This window comes from Mustelus asterias, chromosome 9 (assembly GCF_964213995.1).
Source record: "Mustelus asterias chromosome 9, sMusAst1.hap1.1, whole genome shotgun sequence".
NCBI lineage: Eukaryota > Metazoa > Chordata > Chondrichthyes > Carcharhiniformes > Triakidae > Mustelus > Mustelus asterias.
The window spans coordinates 107839422-107864448 of NC_135809.1; the positions used below are offsets into that span (position 1 = coordinate 107839422).

General features: G+C 42.7%; 1 protein-coding gene across 12 annotated transcripts in view; it reads right to left on the bottom strand.

The window, feature by feature from the left end:
• Nucleotides 1–25027, bottom strand: part of sox6 (SRY-box transcription factor 6) — a 636409-nt gene that overhangs the window by 555531 nt on the left and 55851 nt on the right. The window contains exon 3 of one of the 12 annotated variants that reach the window (XM_078220784.1): nt 11749–11862. The exons of the other annotated variants lie outside the window; for them this stretch is intronic. The gene's annotated coding sequence lies outside the window, so the exon portion shown is untranslated. The remainder of the gene's footprint in view (nt 1–11748; nt 11863–25027) is intronic. 12 annotated transcript variants of the gene reach the window in all.

A 25027-nucleotide genomic window follows, 5' to 3' on the forward strand; every position in this document is an offset into this window, starting at 1 on the left:
TGGCTTTTCAGATAGCTTACTGTGTCACAGGTATGATCTGAGCCACACAGCGCAGAAAAGTCCAAGATCAAATTCTAATAACTTCTGACACACTGTCAGGAGAGTCTGTGTATGGATTGGGCAAAGGGAAAATTCCCTAAAGGGACTTCATTCCTGTCAGGCACACTCTGCTAATTTGAAAATAAAGCAGATAGCACAAAGTTTGGAAGCCAAAGAAATAAATTATCCTCATAGAAACCCTACAGTGCAGAAAGAGGCCACCTGGCCCATCGAGTCTGCACCGACCACAATCCCACACAGGCCCTACCCCAATATCCCTACACATTTACCCGCTAATCCTTCTAACCTACGCACCTCAGGACGCGAAGGGCAAATTTAGCATGGCCAATCAACCTAACCCGCACATCTTTGGACTGTGGAAGGAAACTGGAGCACCCGGAGGAAACCCACGCAGACACGAGGAGAATGTGCAAACTCCACACAGACAGCGACCCAAGCCGGGAATCGAATCCAGGTCCTTGGAGCTGTGAAGCAGCAGTGCTAACCACTGTGCTACCGTGCCGCCCTAATATCCTCTAAGATATTATGGTATCTTTGGTTATTCCTCACTGACATTAAAGTTTAAAGTTTATTTATTAGTCATAAGTAAGGCTTACATTAACACTGCAATGAAGTTACTGTGAAATTCCCCTAGTCGCCACAGTCGAGCGCCTGTTCAGGTCAATGCACCTAACCAGCACTTTCAAAATGTGGGAGGAAACCAGAGCACCCTAAGGAAACCCACACAGACATGGGGAGAATGTGCAGACTCCACACAGACAGTGACCCAAGCCAGGAATCAAACCCGAATCCCTGGTGTTGTGAAGCAGCAGTGCTAACCACTGTGCTACCGTGCCACCCGGCAGTGGGCATTCTTCCCAAACTGATGAGAACAGTGGACCATCAATTAATATTACCTAAAAAAGAAGTTGAAAATTAAATCTGCAATGAAATGTCAAGGCCAATAGTGGATGATAGCACTAAAGTTAAAAAGAGTGAAAGAGATGAGGCAAATCAAAAAGTCTTGATTAGGCATTGCCAAGATTTTGCTTTGTAAAAAAAAACCCAAGAATGCAGATGGGGAGAAAGACTGAGGAGGGTAATGAGCTACACTGCTTTGAGGTTCTGGGAAAGAATCAGTTAGAATAGAAGGCTGTTCCATGAATTTTGATGTCAATGCTGTAGAAAGCAGGAAAAAGGAGCAGCGTATAGGACAGCATATTTGGACTTAAGAAGGAAGAAAAGTTCAAAGAAACATCATAGAAGTTTTGAATAAATAAAGAAAAAAAGAAGAAAGTCTGTGATGGGGAGAGAAATATTGTAGGCTAGAGATGAGAGAGATATTGCCTATCAGACAACCAAGGTTTTCCTTGTATCCCATCCAAAATGTGAAAAAGTTACTAGAGGAGTCTCCAGATTTAGACAGAGTGAGGATTTATAGATAGAATTATTCAGGAGAAAGTAAGTACTTGGCATGACAAAAAAAAAATCAGGGTTCTTGACAGCAACTTTAGAAATGGGAACTTCCATATGAAATCAAGAGGAGAGAGTGAGATCTTGAATAGGACAGACAAAGAAAAATGAAAAGTGGAGGCACCACAGGTGGTACCTATTGGTCAAACTTGTGAGATGCACGAAGAAATGCATTTGAATGAAAGGAACAAGATTTTGGTCGATTCAATGACAGTCATGAGGATCAGCTATTGCACTGTGGAAGGACTGGCGATGTGTGAACTACGAAAAATAATGAATGGAAAGTGGAATCATCCATGAGAAAGTGGATAAGAGATCCTAAGAATAGAGAAGGCCTTTGATATGGAGAATCTTAATTTTTTGAAATTCATTCATGGCATCGCTGGCTGGGTCAGCATTTATTGCCCATCCTTAGTGGCGGATTCACAGAGGTTAGAGGAGAAAACTTTGGTCATGGAGAAAAAGGTGTAGCCACTGGAAGGACAAAAGATTTGCAGTTAATACTCATCAATAAAGTTGTGCTTAACAACTGAGATGACAGTAATACATCAATTACAAGCAAAGATAAAGTTGGCTCGGAATGCTTCAGACTGAGTGAGGTGCCAGATATGATATGCAGATTTTGTTTTATAAGAGACTGTAAAATGGCAGACATGACTGAAGAGAGATGCAATACTAAATTGGACAGAAGGGGAAGAGCAAGCTATATGACCTCCCATGCCAACTAGCATAACATCAGTTACTTGGCTGGCACAGATAGAAGGGAGCGAATAGTGAAAGCAGCTGTTGGACTAGAAAAAGGCAGCAAAGAATTCTCAAAGGCTACCGCACTCACTTGATCTATAATGCCAAACAAAATGGAACCGGTTTACAAAGTGTGATTTGTTTCCATCAAGAGGTAGATTTGGCAAGTGGTCAAGCACTCACTGAATCAGAGATATCGGCTGATTGATACGTTAGTCAAGGCCATTCAGGATAACAAAGGGCTCAGAACTAAAGCCAGTTTTATCAGCGGACGAGAAACGGCAACTGAGCCATTACTGAAAACCAACATGAAAACTGAAGGAAGCAAGAAAGTATTTTTCAGCAGTGTTAATGGATTTGATGCTGCTTAATACAGAGTTCAAAGATTTTAGAAAGTTATCAAGATCGGGAGAGTGTTAGAGGAAACAGATAAAATGAATGAGGTGAGGGAGAGACATTTTTAGTTGTGGAAACTAAAACATTTGGTGACTAAAAGGAGCAAAAGTAAAACAGCAGGACATCGGGCGGAATTTTACCGGCACGTCCGCCCGAGGTTTGTAGGATCCCACCCGAGGCCAATGGACAATGAAGTTCTCCGAGCCTCGCCCGCTCCTGGGATCAGGGCGGGCGTGCCAGTAAAATTCTGGACTTTTTAACAAGTATAAAAACATTAACCCTGCCTTTGGATCAGAAGGTGCAAGGAGGAAATTAGAGATGGAGGAATCAGAAGGAAATTAAACTTTGGTTTTAATGGTAAACCAATAGAAACACGCCACTGATGTTGGAAATGGGCAGAATCAGGATTCGAGGAGAATCCCCAAATTCCACACAGGTGCAAGTTAAGGTGGACAGCAGCAGCTGTGGCTGTGGCAGATATTGTTTTTTTCGTCTCAGGAGTGTTGGTAAGATGCAAATTGTAATGTTGTATTTTACTTTTGTTCATGACGTTAATGGGGAAATGATGCCAATAGTCACTACACTGGAGGAAAAATGGTACAGAGGAGATTTATGAGGAAGTTGCCTGGACTGGAGGATTTCAGTCATGGGGAAAGTTTAGGTAGCCTAAGGGTTGTTTTCTTTGGAGCAGAGGAGACTGAGGAGAGATCTAACTGAACAGTATAGAATTATGAGGAGTTTAGATGGAATGCATAGGAAGGCCCTATTCCCCCTTAGTTGAGGAGTCCATAATCAGGGGGCGTAGATTTATGGTTAGAGGTAGGAGGTTGAAGGGGGATTCGTGGAGAAGCTCTTTAACCCAGGGGTGGTGGGGATCTGGAACTCACTGTCTCAATGGGTGGTCGAGGCAAAAACTCTTATTTAAATAGTACTTGCAAATGCACTTGAAGTGCTGTAACCACAAGATTACATCCCAACAGCTAGAAAGTGAGATTAGGCTGGATGACGACTTGTCGACTGGTGTAGACATAATGGAACGAATAGTGTCCTTCTGTGCTGTAAATTTCTACAAGATTCTGTGAGAAAAAAGGCCATGACAATAAGAAGTTCACCCCACCACTAAAGGAGGACATTGTTGCACTAATGTTGCAAAAGCATCAATAGTATACATAAAACAGAGAGTATGAGTGGCCTCAATTGTTCAAAGTTTTGCCCACCTCAGAAAGGTTATAATTACATCGCTTCTATATTTGAATGAGAAGATTTGCTATTTCAAGCCAGCGGGTAAATTGCTGCGTGGATATTTTTCTACAATACAGAACAGTGAGTAAATCATATGGTAAATTAAACCAGAATGGAGCCAATTGATCCATGAACGATCAGGTTAGACTGAGCCCCATCAGTCTCCACAAAAATTATTATTGTCCTCTCCTATTCAAACAGTAATATTATACTCCTGTTGTTCATGGTCACTGCTGCTGCTGCCAAATATCAGAATTCAATTGATTCTTGAAAGGCAGTCACTGCTAAGGGTGACACTTTCATTTGTCTCCAACAAACTGCCTTTCCAAACTGCGTAGAACATTTGAAAACTGAAATGAGAATAATTGAAATCCACATTGAAATCTTCTATCCTCTTCTGAGTACCTGTGGTTTTATGTTCTTTTGTGTGAATACAAGAAAAATGAGTGATTTTTTTCATTTTGCAAAGCATGCATTCCCCTTTCCTTCCATTTTGAAAATCTCCTCCATGATCTCTCCTAGTACCTGTGGTGTAATTGGGTCATACCAGCCAGGAAAATCCCGCGTTCTATTACAATTCACATCGACTGAGCGGATCTCAACCAAGATAGCTGCTGGTACAATAGGCCTCACTAATGTTGATCTAGGCACTGAGGAAATTTGCTCAAGCTCCTGTTCATGGTCACCGCTGACTTGCTGGAAAGCCAGGGTGTCAGGCGAGGACAGGATAAATTCAGCTCCCAGAATCCATAGTCAATTACCCACTCTTAGAACATGTCTCGAAGAATGTTCACTTAGGGGAGGTACCAGAGGGTGACCAGTGGCAGCGACCTTGGTACTAAAGTAAGTCAACACCTTCAAGTGAGATTTGAGGTGGGGAAACAAAGAAAAAAGGAAAGTTTTTATAGTGGCTATATGCGTGAACCTAACTTACAAAACAAAAAGAAAATCTTCAAAGATAGTTACATCTTCTGTTTTTGTCCTCACAAGGTGATATATTGCAGGGGTAGCTTTTTTGGCTAGTGTATTTTCAGCCTGGGTTTGTCAGCATTTGTTGTGGGTGGTGGAGATGGGAGTGAAGATCAGAAACTCAATTTCCATTAGTCATGACTAGCTTTTTCACATGTGTCTGATTCAATCAGTTAATCCCTGCACCAGTCAGAAAAACGACCTATTAGCCCTTCCAAAGTCCAGTGGCAACAAAATTGAATCAATGGGATTTTCATGTGTGAGGTAGATTTCCTAATACCCTGGAAGCTGCAGGCTACTTGAATGCACATCGGCCTCAGATAGTTACCCTGACAGTTATCTTTCAATGAACGTAGGGCTCCTGTTCATCCTGGGGCTAATAGTTATGTCACAGTTATGTACCAAATACATTCAGTTGTGTCCTTTTGAACATTTAGTATTGCCAGTCTAATTTCAAACTCACTTAGCATCAATACATTTCAAAATGATGGATTCACATCCTTTAAAGGGTGGAATTTAATGTAGGTGACAAAGTTCCACCCACACTTCTCCAACGGACATTCAAAGCTCTTTGACTGCAACCAGGTACTTAAATGGCCAGTAGAGTGGAAATCCTGTCATTGAGAGTTGCTGACCATTCAGAAATCAGCAGTTCTCCATTGCAGGCAGCACTACCGGGAGCGGTGACTGCCGCCAATAATTCAGTGAGGCCTTCATCAGGGAGCGTAGCTGGATCCCTGGAGACATCTGAGTCTGGCCAGGTTGTGGGTCACAAAGAGACGATTGCCATCAAGGGGGCGGAAGAGATTTGAATGCAAGGGTGGGAGGTACCATCGCCGGACACCCCACTTCTCAATGCGAGGTCCCTTGATAAGATGCTAAGTTCCTTTGAAAGAGAACCCCCCCACCCTGCCACCCAATGAGATACCATTGGCAAACCTGGTAAAGTTTGCTGAGCGCCTTCAGGAGAACCAGCATAAGTTTGGGAGAATCCCCAAGAAACCACTAATTCCTCATAGGCTAAGGGATAATGACCTCCAAGAAACTCAACAATGAACCTAGTCAGCCAGTAGGCTAATTCATAATTAATAATGATAATGCTCAAAATTAAAACTTTAATCACATGCGGCCTCCTTCAGGCTAAGGTGATGCCTAAATGGATTTCAGTTTTCCTGCCAGTTGGATTAGGCAGCATGACCTCTCCCGGGATTATGAAAGCCCACCTGCCACCTAGTCCGTTTAGATGGGCTCCATTATGGGGACTCTCTCCCATTTTCATTTTCTGCAAGTCCTTCAGGACCTGCCGACATCAGAGCCGCCTTCTCAAAAGACAACCCACGGAAAGCAACCCGGATGGGGTACCCGGACGAGCACTTAGGTCCTGCGCAGACCAGCTGGTGGGGGTTTTCGCAGACATCTTCAACCTCTCTTTACACCAATCTGAGGTCCCTATCTGTTTCAAGAAGACGACCATCATCCCGGTACCAAAGAAAAGCCAGGCAGCATGCCTTAATGACTATCGTCTAGTGGCTCTGACATCCATCATTATGAAGTGCTTCAAAAGGTTAGCCATGGCACAAATCAATTCCTGCCTCCCAGACTTCCTGGATCCACTACAGTTAACCTAACTCCGCAAAAGGTCCACAGCAGATGCCATCTCCCTGGCTCTACACCCAACCCTGAAACACCTAGATAACAAAGACACCTATGTCAGACTCCTATTCATAGACTACAGCTCAGCCTTTAACACCATTATTCCTACAAGACTCATCTCCAAACTTTGTGGCCTGGGGCTCAGCTCCTCCTTCTGCAACTGGATCTTAGACTTCCTAATCCAAAGACTGCAGTCAGTAAGGATAGGCAACAATGCCGCCACCATGATCATTCTCAACACCGATGCTCCGTAAGGCTCTGTCTTCAGCCCCTTATGATACTCCTTATGATCTATGATTGTGTGGCCAAATTCCCCTCCAACTTTGCTGACGACACCACCGTAGTGGGTCGGATCTCAAACAATGACGAGACAGAGTACAAGAATGAGATAGTGAATCTGGTGAATTGATGCAACAACAATAATCTCTCCCTCAATGTCAACAAAACGAAGGAGATAGTCATCGACTTCAGGAAGCATAGTGGAGGGCATTCCCCTGTCTACATCGATGGGGATGAAGTAGAGATGGTCGAGAGCCTCAAGTTTATAGGTGTCCAGCATAATCAAGGACCATAGGCACCCTGGACATACTCTCTTCCACCTTCTTCCATCGAGAAAGCGATACGAAAGTCTGAGGACACATTCAACCGACTAAAAAACAGCTTCTTCCCTGCTGCCATCAGACTTTTGAATGGACATACCTCCACACCCTAGCTCTGACTGTAACACTACACTCTGCACTCTCTCCTTTCCTTCTCTATGTGCGGTATGCTTTGTCCGTATAGCGTACAAGAAATAATAATTTTCACTGCATGTTAGTGTAAGCCTAGTTGTGACTAATAAATAAATTTTTTAATTGCTACAGTTTCACTATTGGATTCTACAAATACCTAGGCCGAAATGCAATTAAGTGTAAGACAAATATCAAAAGTATACACTTATGAGGATGAGAAATGTAAGGGCGAGTTTCAGTTGCTGGCTGGAGCCTCGCTAGATAGAAAGTGACCATATAATATCTTAGACCTATCTACAAACTGCATTTTCATTTAGCAAGACTCCACGATAAAAGCAGAATCTCACTCAAGTGTCCCGATAATATACACTGTGTTGAGGCTAAAAAGATTGTTACAAGGAATCAATGGCTCAGTATTGGCATTAACTGAAACTAAATGTTTTGATTTGTATGCTGGATTTCTTTGACATAAAAACTTCTTAAACCCACATAATATTAGGATGGATTTTAAAGGTGGTTTACAGATAAAAACATCACTAGGAATACAATAGCAACAACCCCCGCCACCATGATTTCCTTGATAACCAATTAATCCTGTACTACATTACATATCCCATAAATGATTACATTTTTTGTCATGTCATCTCCATGACCCCAATAGTCAGCAACAAATGTAATTCACTCATTCAAACAACATAGATCTTACTAAACAATGACAACTGATATTACACTGTGTGTACCCAGACCACCAAAACACTAGGTAAGAATGTTTGGGTTTTTCCAACATATGACAGCACTTAGTGATATAGCAAGGGCTTATCAAAGATTACATTTTATTGTGTTAGAGATTAAAAAACATAAATGGGAACTCTGAACCTTTGGCTTTAATGGCAATTGAAAACCCTTAGTTAAATATTTGACTCAATTGTCTTTACCATTTAGCAGCTGCTATATCTGAATGGTTCTGTTTGCTGCCAAGCTGTGTCTTTATAGGAAACAAATGTGAGGCCTGCTCACTGTGCACTGACATAATTGAGTCTAACGCTCCCTTCCAAAAACTGTGTTCTTGGAATTGTAGAGGTCAAATTGCCTCTCCAATCAGGCAATCAATATGTTGAGAAGGTAAAAGAAGCTGCCAGGACCTGTTAGAAGTAAATCCGATTACCAAACACAGATTCTTCTCTTCTCACTACCCAGGGATGCATTACCGGTAGAGCTTCGCCACACACTGAAAGTTTGAGCTTGTATGTGACGCCAATGCAGTGTTTCAAATCAATTTTCTGGCATTTCACTGGTACCTCACCCAAGCAACCATTTTTCATGTTCAGACCCAGATAGTGAGCATTGGAAGATTATTAAGCATGATATGTGGCAGGAACACCACAACTAAACCTCATTATTTTCCTCACCCTGTGTCCTCACATGTGTACTGTGTGGCAGAGTGTATCGGGAGTGGATCCTCTGGCTGATTTTCTTTCTCCCCACCTAGGCCAGGGGCACTGAGCTCAATGGATCGGAAATGTCTCAACTTGTTGAGACTCTGAATTGGACTTGATTTGATTGAATTGGAAAAGTATATTTAAAAAAAAATCTGTCCACACTGCCGTTCCAGTCAAGTTCAACTAATCCAGCGCAGAGCAGGGAGCAGTTCTTCTCAGCCTATGTGACTCAGTATCTCACCATGCAGCGTATTTATCCACTTAGCCAAGCGCTTTATATGCCATAAGCCCGAGGCACTGGTTTTTGTGGTTAAATCCAGTGCCCGTATTGTAATGCAGTTGGATCATAAATGAAGATTTCATTATAACATTATCGGGTTGTGGTCCTTTTCCAAAGTAGAATTGGAAAAAAACAACAAAAACAGGGAAGAGGACATTCAATTGCACGAGATGCATTCTGGAATATTAACATGCTGCACAAAGGAAGATCGGAAGAATGTTGCTTAATGCACCTTTGGTAGAGGATATACACTTGTTCAAAGGAAGGAGAAAGTAAGAAGATTTGAAAGCTGAGATCCTAAGCCTAGTCATCAGGATCTTTTGCTGCCAGAAGTCAATGTTTTGCCAATGTTTTTCACCTAATAAGCTAAATTCCAAAATGGAATTCTGGTACGTTTGTTCCAGGATGCAGAGTCGCTTTTCTTTAAAACAATAAAAATCACCATCCATGTAATGAGAAGTACAAAGAATGCTGACCAGAGCTAAACTCTTGTATTCATGCCACAGAATCTTTCGTGCTGTGCCACTGTAGTGTAGCAGTGCTCAGCCCTTAATGATTTGCAAGTGATCCACATGTTAGAGTGCAACCCAACAAGGCCACATGTCAGAGGAAATCTTCCTGTTGCTTCCTATGAAGACATTCAGAGCCAGGGCTGTCAATTCTCCAAATGAGCAATGTGTCAATTTACTGATCAATTTCTAGAAATAAAAATCAACCAATGATCTCTGAATAAGGAGCAATCACTGGTGTTATTTGGAAGTTCTTGTGGCGCAGTGAGTAGCATTCCTGCCTCTGAGCCAGGATCTCTAGGTTCAAGTCTCACTCCAAGACTTGATGGCCAAGGAAGGTACATTCATAACGTGGTCAAACAAGTTGAGTGTCAAACTGCAAATCCTTCCAGCATGCTAATGGCTGGCGGTAGGAGTAGGGAGAGACTCCTAGCTAGCCAGACTTGATGTGGAGTGGCACCCACTCATGCTATAAGCCTCTGGTGACAGATTAGCGACCTATTCCAGGAATAACTAGCTATAGAAATAGATGAAAGTCTACCTTAGTGCACCACTAGGTACAGAAAGAGAATTGGAATTGGAACTGGTGTCACTTAGCTCAAATTAACTTTGAGGACCAAGAGTAAATATATTACCTGGATAAGAGTATTACTGATGTGGAGATGCCGGCGTTGGACTGGGGTAAGCACAGTAAGAAGTCTCACAACACCAGGTTAAAGTCCAACAGGTTTATTTGGTAGCAAATACCATAAGCTTTCGGAGCGCTGCCCCTTCGTCAGATGGAGACTTCTTACTGTGCTTACCCCAGTCCAACGCCGGCATCTCCACATCATGACTACCATCGACATCGCAAACTGCCGGCTCCAAGTGGAGAGGATCTCCAAGAAGAGTATTACTTACAGGCATGATAAAAAACAATCCAGATAAACCAATCCTAGTTAGTGAGAGAAGTGGTTGTGGTTGGAAAAATAGTGCACCAGACTCATGATCACCAATAAGTACACACCAGTTGCTGACACAAATGAACCACCATGACATCTTTCTCCCCAGATTTACCTTCCTGTGTATTGTTCCTCCCAAGTTGTCAACTGCTTATATCACTTGAGTTTTCTTTTGTTTTCATTCATTTATTGGATTCCAGAGCATGTGGGATTGTTAAAAACTCGAAAGTAAGAACAAATGTGCTTATTTTCACTGCTGAAATGGCTTACTCTGTTTATTATCTATAGATATAACAATAAGTAATGGGCTCAACTTTCTGCCATTGAGAATGAGCAGACAGAAAATCAGCCCTATATACCTATCTATAGGAGTAAGTAAAAAATAAATTTATACTGCAGTTGTACAGACTGAGCTTGATAGTTCCAGTCTCAGTTTCAGCCAGTAACATTCCCTGGCTCCAGCGGTAGTTCTACCATGAGAGAAACCCCATCAATTTTGAAGCTAGTTTTGACACTATATTGGAGTTAAACTCGATTGCCGGAGTTTTACCGCCCCGCCTGCCACAGGAATCAGAGTGAGCGAGGGGCGGATAACGGGAAGGTTTGTTGACCTCAGGCGGGATTTTACAGTTTTGCGATGAGCAAGGCCGTAAAATCCCACCCCATATAATGCAAACTCCAGCCTGCTCTGGAGGGCTTCTAACCACTGAACCTCAGAGTCAGTAAATTGACCTCAGGTACAGCTAGGAATAATCTAATTGAATGTGGACAAGTTCATGGAGCTGAATGCCCTCTTCCTGTTCTGATATCCCTGTCATCTATTAGACTTTTTATTGTGTTGCTTCATTATCTGGGCATTCAAAGTGACATGTCTTCTATTATCCCAAATGTCTTTCTGGGTTTTTCTGTAACAATAGGGTTTCATTGGTAGGGTGGTAGAGGCAGGCTGCCTCACATCCTTTTATAAAGTACCTGGATGAGTGCTTGGCATGTCATTCCACTCAGGGCTGTGGGCCAAGTGCAGGCAGATGGGATTTGGTGGGAGTTCAGGTGTTCCTAATGTGTCAGTGCAGACTCGATGGACCAAAGGGCCTCTTCTGCACTCTATGATTCTATGATTCTGTGGTTCATTCATCACACGCATATGGTGCTCATGTTCTTAACCAAAGTGGAATCCCTTACATTTCTCAATGTTAAATTTCATGCGCCATTTGTCTACCTGTTTGCGCTATTATGTAAATCCTGTGTACTTTACCTCACTATTGTTTCTATGCTCTACCTAAGTTAGTGCCTTCAGCAAATTTAGCAAGTTTATATTTGATATTGACTTACAAGTTGTTGGTGTGGATTAGATGCAACAGGGGCCCACTTCCCCCATCTGATATAATGGACGATATTGCACCGACTATCCATTGTCCACCTCTCCTGCTTTTTATTGCCTTCGATCTTAAATCGGAAGAAGTGTATAAGGGGTAATCAATCCACTATTGCTCCTTTTACAAAATCAAAGTCAAAATGACCTCTTCATGACTATTTTCTCAATGCTTAATTTTTTAACCAGATTTGAATCCAGTCCTACATTCTGCCTTGGATTTCTATAACTTTTAGTTTCATTGCAATCTTTCACGTGCAACTTTTGTTAAAAGCTTTCTGAAAGCAAAATGCACTTTTACTTTCATTCAGGGGATGTGGGTGTCACTGGCTGGACCAACAGTTATTTCCCTTGAACCAAATGGCTAGCTAGGCCATTTCAGAGGACATTTTAGAGTCAACCACATTCCTGTGGATCTGGAGTCACATGTAGACCAGACCAGATAAGGATGGCAGATTTCTTTCGCTAAAGGGCATTAGTGAACCAGATGGGTTTTTACAAAAATCCACAATGGTTTCATTATCATCATCGAATTCCAGGTTTTTTATTGAATTCAGATTTCATCATCTGCCTTGGTGGGATTCAAACCCAGGTCCCAGAGAAGTATTCTGGAATACTAACCCATTGACAATACCAATGTGCCACCGCCTCCCCAAATGAGTTACACACTCTGCATTATCTGTGAATTCCTCAGGTCTTCCCTTCCTAAATCCATGCTGCTTGTTTCCTATTAAATTGTTGCTATATGGTACGACTTCACCCTAATCCTTGGAATAGTTCCTATTCCTCTACCTGTCATTGATATTAGCCTAATGGGTGCAATGTCTGTATACGATTTGTATTAATGGTAGTCTAAGTGAAAAATATTAGCAAAATAAATATTTGGTGTCGCCTAAGGCTGCCAGTACTTACAAAATTAATTCCACTGAGCCAATTTAAAAGATACTTTCTAACAGATTTTTGATTCATGGACAAAAATTGTTCCTGCAAAGTAGCACTTCACACCTCAAAAGCACAAAAAGCAGGAATAGATCAGACCAGGTTGACATCCCATACAAGGTAAATTTGCACTTCATACAGAATTGAAAAACAAAAAGAGTTTAAAATTGGCTCTACCACAAATTCAACCAGTTCTCTGGAGTGCGTTCGATCAGGGTTTAAAGGCAGTAAATTTAAATGCATAGGGACCATAAGAAAAGTCAGTTAGCAATGGCAATGTCCTAGTTTACAACAAGAATGTACACTTATCGGTGTTGGTTCTGACCAAGGACATCAGGCAATGACCCATAAATTTCCTTTAGCTCCTCTTTAAGAACAATCTGACCAATTCTGTTTGTTAGTCTTTAGTCCCTTTAATTGATAAGTATTTTTTCCCATGGTAGCTTCAAATCTTCTACAATACTTAAACTCCTTTGTGATGTATATAAAAAAAACTCCCTTCCCTATAACCCTTCCAAAGGCACATACCGACATCTGGGTCCCAACAACTATGTCCAGATGGCATAAAGATGTTTTGTGCAACTGTTGCTGGTTATATATTGCACAAGATCCCTGCTTGCGGTGTCAATCCCCCAACGTGCAATCTTACGCAACTGGCTGTGACCCAGAAGTAAACTTGCTGTGAATCGTTAAAATTGATATCCAGGATGACTAAATGAAAATGGATCTTTCCAACTGCTTGCAGTAGTGAATCCAAGCAAGGTTTATACATTTAAGGTAAGGGGCAGGCGATATAGAGGGGATTTGAGGAAAGCCTTTTTCACCCAGAGAGTGGTGGGAATCTAGAACTCATTGCCTGAAAGGGTCTTGGAGGTGGGAACCCTCACAACATTTTAAGAAGCATTTAGATGAGTACTTGAAATGCCATAACGCACAAGACTGCAGACCAAGTGCTGGAAAATGGGATTAGAATAGATAGGTGCTTGATGGCTGGCGCTGACACGATGGGCCAAAGGGCCTCTTTCTGTGTTATTGGGGAGGGCTATAAACAAGCAGATAAGGGATGCGTGTAAAAACGGAACGGCAATAATCATGGGGGACTTCAACATGCACATTGACTGGCAGACTCAAGTCGGTAAGGGTGGAATGGAGGAAGAGTTCTTAGAATGCTGTCGGGATAGTTTCCTTGAACAGCATGTTACGGAACCGACGAGGGAACGAGCTATTTTGGATCTGGTATTGTGTAACGAGGTAGGTAGAATTAAGGATCTTATTGTGAAGGACCCTCTTGGGTCTAGTGACCACAATATGGTCGAATTTCTGATTCAGATGGAAGAGGAGAAAGTTTGGTCCCAAACCAGTGTCCTCTGTTTGAACAGAGGGAAATATGATAGGATGAGGGATGAATTGGCTAAGGTAGACTGGGAGAGCAGGCTGGCAGGTAGGATAGCTGAGGAACAGTGGAGGATTTTTAAGGAGATCCTTTTCAGTTCTCAGCAAAAATATATTCCAGCAAAAAACAAGGATTGTAAGAAAAGGGAGAACCAGCCGTGGATAACGAAGGAAATAAAGGAGAGTATTAAAATAAAAACAGCTGCGTACAGAGTGGCCAAAAATAGTGGAGAAACAAGTGATTGGGAAAAATTTAAGAAACAACAAAGAGAGACTAAGAAAGCGATAAAGAAAGGAAGGATAGACTATGAAGCTAGGCTAGCAATTAATATAAAAAATGATAGTAAAAGTTTTTATAAATATATAAAAAGGAATAGAGTGGCTAGAGTGAATGTTGGACCCTTGGAGGACGAGAGGGGGGAGTTAATAGTGGGAAATGAGGATATGGCTGAGTCTTTAAATAAGTTTTTTGTGTCGGTCTTCACGGTGGAGGACACAAATAGTTTGCCAAATATTAACGATAGAGGGTTGGCAGCAGGAGAAATACTTAATACAATTAATGTAACCAGAGAGGCAGTGCTGGGTAGACTAATGGGACTGAAGGTGGACAAGTCCCCGGGTCCGGATGGAATGCATCCCAGGGTATTGAAAGAAATGTCAGAGGTAATAGTGGATGCGTTAGTGATTATTTATCAAAACTCGTTGCATTCTGGGGTAGTGCCGGTTGATTGGAAAACGGCTAATGTTACGCCGCTGTTTAAAAAAGGAAGGAGACAAAAGGCGGGTAACTATAGGCCGGTCAGCTTAACGTCTGTAGTAGGGAAAATGCTGGAATCCATTATTAAAGAGGAGATAGCAGGGCATCTGGATAGAAATGGTTCGATCAATCAGACGCAGCATGGATTCATGAGGGGAAAGTCGTGCTTGACGAACATGTTGGATTTTTATGAAGATGTGACTAGGGCGGTTGATGGAGGAGAACCGGTGGATGCGGTGTTTTTGGATTTCCAAAAGGCGTTTGATAAGGTGCCCCATAAAAGGCTACTGAAGAAGATTAGGGCACACGGAGTTGGGGGTAGTGTGTTAAAGTGGATTGGGGACTGGCTATCCGACAGGAAGCAAAGAGTCGGAATAAATGGGTGTTTTTCCGGTTGGAGGAAGGTAACTAGTGGCGTGCCGCAGGGATCGGTACTCGGGCCGCAACTATTTACCATTTATATAGATGATCTGGAGGAGGGGACGGAGTGTAGGGTAACGAAGTTTGCAGACGACACAAAGATAAGTGGAAAAGTGAATCGTGTGGAGGACGGAGAAGATCTGCAGAGAGATTTGGACAGGCTGAGTGAGTGGGCGAGGATATGGCAAATGGAGTATAACGTTGATAAATGCGAGGTTATACACTTTGGAGGAAATAATAACAAATGGGATTACTATCTCAATGGAAACAAATTAAAACATGCTACCGTGCAAAGGGACCTGGGGGTCCTTGTGCATGAGACGCAAAAGCCCAGTCTGCAGGTACAACAGGTGATCAAGAAGGCAAATGGGATGTTGGCCTATATTGCGAAGGGGATAGAATATAAAAGCAGGGATGTCTTGATGCACCTGTACAGGGCATTGATGAGGCCGCAGCTGGAATACTGTGTGCAGTATTGGTCCCCTTATATGAGGAAGGATATATTGGCATTGGAGGGAGTGCAGAGAAGGTTCACCAGGTTGATACCGGAGATGAGGGGTTTGGATTATGAGGAGAGGCTGAGGAGATTGGGTTTGTACTCGTTGGAGTTTAGAAGGATGAGGGGGGATCTTATGGAGACTTATAAGATAATGCGGGGGCTGGATAGGGTGGAGGCGGAGAGATTCTTTCCACTTAGTAAGGAAGTTAAAACTAGAGGACACAGCCTCAAAATAAAGGGGGGTCGGTTTAAGACAGAGTTGAGGAGGAACTTCTTCTCCCAGAGGGTGGTGAATCTCTGGAATTCTCTGCCCACTGAGGTGGTGGAGGCTACCTCGCTGAATATGTTTAAAGCGCGGATGGATGGATTCCTGATCGGTAAGGGAATTAAGGGTTATGGGGATCAGGCGGGTAAGTGGTACTGATCCACGTCAGATCAGCCATGATCTTATTGAATGGCGGGGCAGGCTCGAGGGGCTAGATGGCCTACTCCTGCTCCTATTTCTTATGTTCTTATGTTCTTATGTGTTGTAAAACTCTAACTCTTAAGATTCCTTCCTGCAGTTGCTGCACAAGTTACATAGGCGAGGAGCCAGTGAGACTAGCATGGGTCTTGGCAAAATATAAAAACAACTGTGTCATAACTAGCAGCATTTTAATAGGATGCAATGCAATAAAAAGCTTTATAATAAGGGTGGTTGTGTAAGAGGGAGAGAGACATAAATTTTCCAATTGTTTTTAAAATTTGGAATAACTCCTGGGGTCACAGAATACTGTGGTCACAGAATCTAACAGGGCTGAAGGAAGTCATTCGGCCATCATACTTGTGTAGGCTCTTTGAAAGAACCATCCAATTATTCCCATTACTTTGCTCTTTTCCCATAGTCCTGCAATTTTCTCCCTTCATTTACAAATGGGTTAATGCTTCCATTAAAATAATGTTGATTAGATGATCTAGGCTAGAGTTGCACTCCCTGAATGGGTCAGAATTACTTTACAGCTAAATATTAACAAAGCCAACCTACCTTGTTTTGGCTGACTCAGCATCTCTGGCAATGGCCCTATTTATTTCCTCAACTGTCTCTCAGGCTGCATCCAGGGTGAACACCTAAGTGTTCTATTTAATGCTGACATGAACATTTTACCCCCAATTTAGTTTATCGCCCAGACTGCACTCTTCCGCCACCAGAAGATGTGCAGTTCTGCCCTTACCTCTGCCCAGCTGGTGCTGAAATCCTAACTCATGCTCTCACCACCTCACAAATTGAGTTTTCCAATATTATCTCTGCAGTCAGCCCACTATCTCCATTCAGAAACCTCAGCAAATCCAGAAATTTACAGCTTGCGTTCCCCCCTGCACACTCACCCCGTACACCCATAATGCACCCTTGCCTAGTTTGACTGTCTCGCTGTGCCCCAGTAAATTGATTCACCTCATTTTCAAATTCTTCCATGGCCTCAGTCTATCATATAAAACACTGCCGTATATTGTTCAAACCTTGGATATACTCCTTCTTCTATGCTCCCATTTTAGAGTCTGACCTTTCAGTGACTACAACCCTGACCTCTGGGGATTTGCTCCAAATACCATTTTGTTTGCCACACCTCTGCTGGTCTTCAAAAACCATCCAAAAATGCATTTCTTCAACCATGCCTGCAGTTTCCCCTATTTAAATCCTTCCTCTTCCTGTTCCAATCTCCGCTTATAAAGTATTCCAAGTCATTAATTTACACCAGGAGCTCGAGATAAATGTACTGTTTTATTGTTAAACCCTAGAGCATTGTAGCAAGACTGGGTGAACACAAATCGCTAACAAGGTGACCACAAAGGTTTTACACTTCATATAAAAGCAGGGTTTACGCTACATATACAGTAGTCATCACATTGGCCTATCTTTTCATGCAGATTGCTACAGAAATGGGAAAGAATAATCTGTTCTAAGTAACAGGCATTATGGCGTACTTCAGATCATGGTAGCATGAGGTAACCATTATCATTTGTGAGAGCTCGACAGGTGGGTCACATGAAAGGTCACCACAATTTGGCTCACAGAACTAGACACAAGGTTTTCATTATTTTCAAGTCAAACAAGAGCAGTGTTTTCAGAAAATAACATTACTCAGTAATAGCTACCAGTGAGAATATAAATTGGGGCTCTCTTCAACAGAATATTTCAGACACTCAGCTGAGAAAGCTTTGCAGGTCCTAAATGTAACAAGACATAGTTAAAAAGTTCTCCTGATGTTTTAATGCCTTATCTGATATTGAGACATAAATACATGGAAGGGTTCCATATTCAGTCAAGAGTAAGCTGAGCTCAGTTGTGTAACAGTTACAGTGAGAAGTCTCACAACACCAGGTTAAAGTGCAACAGGTTTATTTGGAATCACGAGCTTTCGGAGCGCTGCTCCTTCATCAAGTGAATCCTCTCCACTTCGAGCCGGTGGTTTGCGGTAGCCATGATGTGGAGATGTCGGCATTGGACTGGGGTGGGTGTGGAGATGAAGTGTCACCTCGTGATTCCAAATCAACCTGTTGAACTTTAAACTGGTGTTGTGAGACTTCTTACTGTGCCCAGCACAGTCCAACACCGGCATCTCCACATCATGTGTAACAGTTAGAACACCACCAAAAGGAAAATGGGATAATTCAGCCGGGTTTCCCATTATTGATTGTTATTCAATCACTCCTACGGGTAATATAATGACAGATGCGGACAGGATCAGGCTTGGCAGTGATGCTGCTGTCCCCTCCAGGTTAGGATCCATGGATAAATAGTCCACTAGTACTGTCCAAACGAATGAATAAAAGCAAGTTAGCCACAGGTACTTGAAAGGCTGGTACCGCTGGTGAAGCTGTACCTCAGCACGAGTCACCACCTTCTGGAGAGGAGGAAAAATTTTAAACAGAAGAATCTAGAAAGGCAGGAAGAAAATGTCTGAGAAATAAAGATAATGAAGAGATTAACACAGAAGACATATGAGTGAGCGAAAAACCAAGTCGGAAACTCTGGGTGAAATTTTGAAAGTCGCACTTAATCTCCCTGCAGCCGCTGACCAAATTAGGAATTAAAACTTGCATTTTGTGTTAGGAAACAGTTTCCTAATTTCACTTTGCTTTTACACTGATAGCCTGCTTAAATCTGCTACCAGCAACTTTCCAGACAATACATTATCCTAAAGGCCTCGGCATGTGCATGTAGGACCTATTTTAAGTGCCGGCCTTGACTGTATAGATATGGGCCAGGATTCTCCGACCTACACCCCACCACCACTGCCAGCGAGAATGGGGAATTTGGTACTCAGCCAAAACTCAATTCACTGCAGCGGGACCGGCGAATCCCAGCCGCCAGCAAGGTCGGTGAGTTTTGGCCATGTTCTGTAAACTCATGTTTAGCTCACCAATTCTAATTTGCAGCAGCCTGTAAGGAAATACTGTCAATGCTAGCTCTTATATTTTTGTTTACAGGCAGTGTTAAAGAGAAGATATAATTGCCAAAGAACTACTACGAAAATCTATACGTTAGGCGCACATTTTCATCTGGGTGCCAACCCCCTTGCAGATATGCTTCAAATCTGTCATTGTTAAGATTTTCACAGAATAGACATTTAGAAATGATCAAAGTGAATAGAGGTGCCACACACTAAGAACTGAGGTATACACCCACACAGTCACCAAATTGTGCATCAAAGCCTTTGAGGCAAACACATAGCTCAAACCAGCACTGAATACTTAACAGATGACTGGGCTGTCAGCCTATGTCACTGCCCTGACTACAATATCCCGGTCTGCTCTAAAATCACACAGTATTGTCCACTGATGCTGTTTTGCCACAAGTAACAATTTGAGACTGGTACCTCTTCAGTGATATATAACCAGTAGTCCATGACTATGCGGCCAGCTCCACACTGTTCACCAATGAGACAAATACAATTCTATGAATGCTTTTTTCTGTGCATTATTAGCTTAACTTAATAGAAACATTCAAAATATCAGCTTTGCTTTCAAAGTTTTTTAAAAACTTATTTTTAAAAAAGGCTTTACTACAATCTATTGCAAACTTAAGTGGGATGACACCATTTTCTCAAGATATCTCACACTGCTTGTCAACATGTAAGGCACCATTCGTTTGCCAACCACTCCCAGCTTTGTTGTACTGATTTAATGCAGTTGATTTGATTTGATTTATTATTGTCACATGTATTAACATACAGTGAAAAGTATTGTTTTTTGCACCTAGACAGACAAAACATACCGTTCATAGAGAAGGAAACGAGAGAGTGCAGAATGTAGTGTTACAGTCAGAGCTAGGGTGTAGAGAAAGATCAACTTAATGCAAGGCAAGCCCATTCAAAAGTCTGACAGGAGCAGAGAAGAAGCTGTTCTTGAGTCGGTTGGTACGTGACCTCAGACTTTTGTATCTTTTTCCCGAAGGAAGAAGGTGGAAGAGAGAATGTCCGAGGTGCGTGGGGTCCTTAATTATGCTGGCTGCTTTGCCGAGGCAGTGGATGGGAGGCTGGTTTGCGTGATGGATTGGACTATATTCACGACCTTTTGTAGTTCCTTGTGGTCTTGGACAGAGCAGGAGCCATACCAAGCTGTGATACAACCAGAAAAATGCTTTCTGTGGTGCATCTGTAAAAGTTGGTGAGAGTCGTTGGTGAGTGGTAGTTTCACACTACCATTCTCCTTTTAAATGAAAATAACTTTATTAATAGTGGTTTAGCAGTGAAGATACTCATGAGAAGGTAGTTAAAGCTGAAAGGAAAATAAGGACTTTAGCTTACTAATAAAATTCACCCTAACAAGGCATTATTTGTGCTATTTTAATGGATACATGCATCAATACTATAAACTAACACATTTCCCAAGGCAGTCTACTATATTTCTCCATCCTATGTTTGAAACTGCAGGGCTCTGAGGAACTTTACATTTGACTGACGGAACACTGGTACAGAAGCTTTGTGCATGCACTGTAAAGAGGATTCTCTTTTAAACCGGGTACAGCACAGCCAGATTTGTCTACCTTCCCTCAACAATGTACCTCAGCTCTTAACTCGGAAGCACCACTGAACAATTTCCTTTCAGACTCTTGTAACAATGAGATTGGCAAGTTGGGTGCCACATATTGTGCTGTGGGGTCTGCACCGCTTGGCCGAGGTTGCCCAATCTTATCTCCTCTGAGGCTCTCGGGGAGGATTTTATCCATCAATCTGAGATGAGTGCCAGGAACATTCTAAGATTCTGAACAATCAATTCTCCACAAGAGATTGGCCGACATCTTAAAGACTTTTCACAGGTGATCTGCTGCTGTCAATAATGCTCAACTTCAGCTCAGACCGAAATAGTTGGTTGTTCAGTCAATTAATGAAAAAGATTCAGACAGAGGAAGTGCGTTGAATGTTATTTTACTTTTATTGGCTGGTTTCCCTGGCTGCTGCCATGACTCACTCCTTTCTATAGCGTGAGCAATTCGCACCATGTAGCCAGACACACGCCCACTCCATGAGTGTGTAATGATGGCTTCTTGGAGGCAAATATATACAGATGTCCTTGGGTAATTGACTGAAGAGCATCAGGGCCATTCCCTTTGCTATTCTCCATTCATTCACAATTTAGACAGTCAAGAGCCCCCATATTGCATTTGTACACATGGAGGGCAGAATTTTATGGAGGTGTTGGGATCTTGCCTGCCAGTTGGGGAGCTGGCGAGAGACCATAGAAACATAGAAACCCTACAGTGCAGAAAGAGGCCATTTGGCCCATCAGGTCTGCACCGACCACAATCCCACCCATGCCCTACCCCCATATCCCTACATATTTACCCTCTAATCCCTCTAACCTATGCATCTCAGGACACTAAGAGGCAATTCTTTTAGTATGGCCAATCAACCTAACCCGCACATCTTTGGACTGTGGGAGGAAACCGGAGCACCCGGAGGAAACCCACGCAGACACGAGGAGAATGTGCGAACTCCACACAGACAGTGACCCAAGCCGGGAATCGAACCCAGGTCCCTGGAGCTGTGAAGAAGCAGTGCTAACCACTGTGCTACCGTGCCGCCCTTGCTGCTTCTTTGCTAGAAGGCCTGCCGAACCACACACCAATCAGGCAGTGGTGAGACCTTGGCGGGCGTACTCCTGCAACCAAGGCCCCAGGATCAGAAGTCTCACCTAACAAGAGCTCTCAGCTAATCAGAGGCTGGCCGCTCTTGTCTCCACAGTGCCACAGAGGAGGCCGTGGCTGATGCCAAAAGGACAGGCTTCGGGGTCCTCGGATCATGGAGTGACCGAGGCCACAGATAAGTAATATGGAGGAGGAGGGGGTTGGGGGGGGAGAGGAGTAGTGGGAGTTTGGCAGCAAAGACAAGGTCTTAGCTCTTAGTGAACTCCCCTCTTTCCCAATGTCAAATTCCTCAATCAGGCACCTGTGCCTTTGATCGGGTGATCTTCCCCTTTTAGCTGCCATGCACTTCGCATGGCAACATGCCCGCCGGCATCTCAATACCAACTTTTGTGGGTCTAGACCCCTTAAACGGTTATAAATTAGCCACTTAAGGGTTAGAGTCAGCACTTAGAAGGTTGACCATGGGCCTTCCCACCCAGAATTTAATTCTGCAAAAGGCAGGCAGGCAGCAGGGTTCCAGTACAACACCATCCCACCTAATTATATGCTCTTCCTACCTCCAAGCTCACCACCAATGAGAACAGAAGATTCCACTCGTAGATTGCAACAATTTGCTATAAAGCTGCTTCGTTTTACTACAATTTGAATGTGATAAGAAGCCTCTTTACTACCATTCTGATCAGACCAACCCAATTATTCTGCAAACAGCTATTTCGTACTCAAGGTGGGTTTTATTTAGTTGTTGCTGCTGTCCATTGCAACTGAATCATAGGCAGGTTGAAAAAAATTACATCCAGAGCATTAAATGAATCAAAATGGGACATGTGAAATTAATATTAATTGGCCTTTGCATATGTTTGAATGTAAATTATCCAATAGTGAAGAAATTAACCTGTTTAACATCAAAAGGCAATCTCAGTAACCAGAGTTTAAAACTCAATATAGAACAGATAAAGCACAGAAGGAGACCATTCAGCCCATCGTGTCTGTGCCAGCTCCCTGCAAGAGCAATTCACTGAGACTCATTTCCCTGCTTTTACTCTGTAGCCCTGCAAATGTTTCCTCCTCAGATAATGATCCAATTTTGTTTTAAGCATCCTGATTGAATCTGCCTCAGGCAATGCATTCCAGATTCTAACCATTTGCTGGGTAAAAAAGATGTTCCTCATGTCACCCAGCTAACTTACCAACCACCTTAAATCGGTGCGCTCTGGTTCTCAATTCCTTCCTCCTATAGGAACATTTTCCCTCGAATCTGTCCAGACGCTGCATGATTTTGAAAATCTCTCAACCTTCTCGTTTCTAAGGAGAATGACCCCAGTTTCTCCAATCCATCCACGTAACTGGAGTCCTTTATCACCGGAACCATTCTTGTAAATGTTTTCTGAACCCTCGCCACTGCATTCACATCCTTCCCAAAGTTCAGTGCTCTGAATTGGACACACAATACTGGCTGAGACCTTCCTAGCTCCTCATTCTTCTCTCCAAAATGTATCATAGTTCATATTTCAGCTATCTGTCTACGTCCTCTTTTTTTTAAAGTTTTAGTGTCACAAGTAGGCCTACACCAACACTTCAATGAAGTTACTTTGCAAATCCCCTAGTCGCCACACTCCGGCACCAGTTCGGGTACACTGAGGGAGAATTTTAGCATGGCCAATCAACCTAACCTGCACATCTTTGGACTGTGGGAGGAAACCGGAGCACCCAGAGGAAACCCATGCAGACATGGGGAGAACGTGCAGTCTCTGCACAGACAGTGACCCAAGCCGGGAATCGAATCCGTGTCCCTGTGAGGCAGCTGTGCTCACCATTGGACCACCATGCTGCCCCTTATCACTATCCTCTCACAGTTTGCAATACCTCCAAGCTGGGTCATCTGCAAATTTTTTAATTGTCCCTGCGCACCCAAGTCTAGGTCGTTAATATATATCAAGTAAAAGTGGTCTTAGTACCAACCACTTGAAACCTTCATCCAATCCCAAAAGCAACCATTCCACTGCTCTCTTTCTATTTTCACTCAACCAACTTTGTTTCCATGTCACTATTGTCCCTCTTATTCCATGGCTTTCATTTTAACTGGCAACTCTATTGTGTGTCACTTTATCAAATGCTATTAAGTCCCCTTGCTCATCACAGCAACTGCATTATTCTCTTTAAACCTCCCTGATACTTAAAAAGCTCAAACAAGTTAGTTAAACATGATTCCCCTTTTAAAGAAATTCTGTGCCAGATTTCCTTAATTGACCTGCATTTTTCCAAGGGACTGTTAATTTTGTTTTGGATTCTCCACCACCTAAATTCAACTGACTGCCTGTAGTAGCTGGGTTTATCCTCAGACCCTTTTTTGAACAAGGGTGTGACATTTGCAATCCTCCGGTTTTCTGGTATCACCACTGTATCTAAGGAGGATTGCCCAGTACCTCCATTATTTCCACCCTTACTTCTCTCAGCATCCTCAGATCCATCCCATCAGTTCCTGGTGACTTATCAACTTTAAAGTAGTCAGCCTTTCCAGTTCCTCCTCTTTATCAGTTTTTTAACCATTTATTATTTTGACTACCGCCTCTTTCACTATGGGTTTGGCCGCATCTTCTCCCTTGGTAAAGACAGACACAAAAGTACTTATTTAGTACTTCAGCACTGCCCTTTGCCTCCATACATAGATCTCCTTTCTGGTCACTATAATCAGTCCCACCTCTTACCACCCTTTTACCATTTATATGCTTCTAGAAGACTTTTAAATTGCCTTTCATGTTCCCATACCAGTTTACTCCCAGACACTCTCTTTGCCACTCTTATATCATCTTACGCTTACCCTCTGAACTTAGAACATAAGATAAGAAATAGGAGCAGGAGTAGGCCATCTGGCCCTTCGAGCCTGCCCGCCATTCAACAAGATCATGGCTGATCTGAAGCGAATCAGTTCCACTTACCCACCTGCTCCCCATAACCCCTAATTCCCTTATCGATCAGAAAACTATCTACCCGTGATTTAAACATATTCAGCGTGTGCCCTGTTTGAGAGCACATCTCAAACAGTGTGCCTGTTTGAGAGTGTGCCTGTTAAAACTTCAAGAAAAGTATGTTTAACCAGTGAGATAG